Source organism: Scylla paramamosain, chromosome 17 (genome assembly GCF_035594125.1).
Source record: "Scylla paramamosain isolate STU-SP2022 chromosome 17, ASM3559412v1, whole genome shotgun sequence".
NCBI lineage: Eukaryota > Metazoa > Arthropoda > Malacostraca > Decapoda > Portunidae > Scylla > Scylla paramamosain.
In genome coordinates this window covers 12,088,932-12,091,165 of record NC_087167.1, presented here as the reverse complement: position 1 = coordinate 12,091,165, position 2,234 = coordinate 12,088,932, and the positions used below count along the sequence as shown (strand labels likewise).

At 43.3% G+C, this 2,234-nt stretch overlaps 1 non-coding gene across 1 annotated transcript; it reads left to right on the top strand.

The window, feature by feature from the left end:
* Positions 1 to 2,128: 2,128 nt before the first annotated feature.
* LOC135108902 (U6 spliceosomal RNA) lies at positions 2,129 to 2,234 on the top strand. The gene has a single exon (XR_010272488.1). It is a non-coding gene; the product is annotated as a U6 spliceosomal RNA (small nuclear RNA).

The following is a 2,234-nucleotide window of genomic DNA, read 5'->3' as shown; positions in this document are numbered from 1 at the left end:
TGGTTCGGGATCATTCCTATGGATTCACAGGAGAGCTGAGGACAATATGTTTGTGGTGAATGAAATGATTGAGAAGAAAAAGAAGGATGGGGGTAAATTGTACCTAGGTTTTTTGGATATAGAGAAAGCTTATGATAGAGTGAACAGAGAAATGTTAGGTAGAGTCTTAGAAAAGATTGGATTGAGTGCAAAGATAGTTAACGTAGTGCAAAGTATGTATGTGGACACAAGAGCTAGATACAGGCTAGGAGACATAGAAACAGACTGGGTGAAGAGTGAGAGAGGAGTTAGGCAGGGCTGTATATTGTCACCAACCCTTTTTAGCCTGTATACAGAGAAGCTAGCAGCCAGGATGAGAAGAATGAATGTAGGGGTAAGTGTGGGGAATGATAAAGTATGTGTGCTCCTTTATGCAGATGATGTAGTTGTTATGAGTGAATCGGCAGATGAGCTTCAAAGTTTGTTGGATGTAGTGGATGGCTATGGTAAAGACTTTGGAGTAAGGTTTAGCAGTGAGAAAAGCAAAGTAATGATTGTGAATAGATCAGAGGATGAAAGTAATGTGGTATGGAGACTTGGAGAGAATGAGTTGAGACAGGTGCAAGAATACAAGTACTTAGGGATGTGGATGAGTCCTAGTGGGTGTGCAAAGGCAAAGAATGAAAAGATAAGTATGCTAAACCAGTGGGTAGGTCGATTGGGAAGCGCGGCAAGGATGAGAGCAAGTAAGTATGATGTGTTGAGAGAAGTGTGGAAGAGTGTGGCTGTGCCATGTATAATGTATGGTATGGATGTGATTGCATGGAATGAAAGTGAAATTGATAAGTTAGAAGTGGGCCAGAACAAAGTAGCAAGGATGGCACTGAGTGCACCGAGGTGCACAGCAGTTGAAGCCTTGAGAGGTGACATGGGATGGAGCACCTTCAGAGAAAGACTGACAAAAGCCACACTTAGGTACAAGATTAGGCTTGAGAGAATGGATGATGCAAGAATAGCAAGGAAGGTGTACCTGTGGAATGAAAGTGGAAGCAAATGGAGGAAGAGATGCATGAGAATGACAGACAGGAATGGATTGCAAGTTGTGTGGGCGATAAGAATGGCTGGTAGGAATCAAAATGAGCGTGAATGGGTGGTAACAAGAGAAGGAAGAGTGGGAGCCGAATGGGATGTGAGAAAATGGAAGAATGAGATAGACAAAGAAGTGAAATGTGTGGGACTGAATGAATGGAAGAATGAGATGGAAAGAAAGAAGACCCTGGAATGGTACAAGGAGAAAGAGGCCCCGAGGTATGAAAGGTGGTATGATGGAAGCCTGGGCGGTGATCTTCTCTTCCGAGCGAGGGCACAGTGTATGGATGTGAATGCAAGGAGTTACAGGTGGTCCCGCAGCAAAGTGTGCCAGATGTGTGACATGGGAGAGGATGAGACGGTGGAACATGTGGTGCTGGAGTGTGTGCAGTATGCCAGAGACAGGAATGAGATGATGCAAGTGATACTGACTGAGTTAGGGCATGATAGGAATGAAAGAGTGGAGAAGACAGGAAAGGAATGGATGGTGTTGTTGCTGGGACTGTGTAGAGAGGCGAATGAAAGGATGATTGAGGCGGTGAAAGAGTTTCTGGAGAGAATGTGGCGTGCCAGGTGTATGAACAATTAGGATAGAGGATGCTGTTCGTTTCTCTTTTTTTTTTCCCCTTTCTACAGGAGTTGCCGATCCAAAGGCCTGGCTCAGGAGCGATCCTGTGCCACCTGTACCATCAAGATCAAGATCAAGATCACTCATAAGTGAGTGTGGGGAATGATAAGATATGTGTGCTTTTTTTTTATGCAGATGATGTAATGGTTATGAGTGAATCGGCAGATGAGCTTCAAAGTTTGTTTGATGTTGTAGATGGGTATGGAAGGGACTTTGGTGTGAGATTTGGCAGCGAGAAAAGCTAGATGATTGTAACTAGGGCAGAGGATGAGAGAAATTCAGTGTGGAGACTGGGAGGAAATGAGTTGCAACAGACAGATGAATACAAGTATCTCGAAATGTGGATGAGTCCAAATGGCTGTGTGAAGGCAAAGAATGAAAAGATAAGCATAGTGAACCAGTGGATAGGTTTTATTTTTATAGCTTTTAAATGTATTTGATTTGGCGAAACACGTATACTAAAATTTCAACGATAAAGAGATTAGCATGATCCTTGTGCAAGGACAACACGCAAAATCGTCTGTATAGCAACACTATA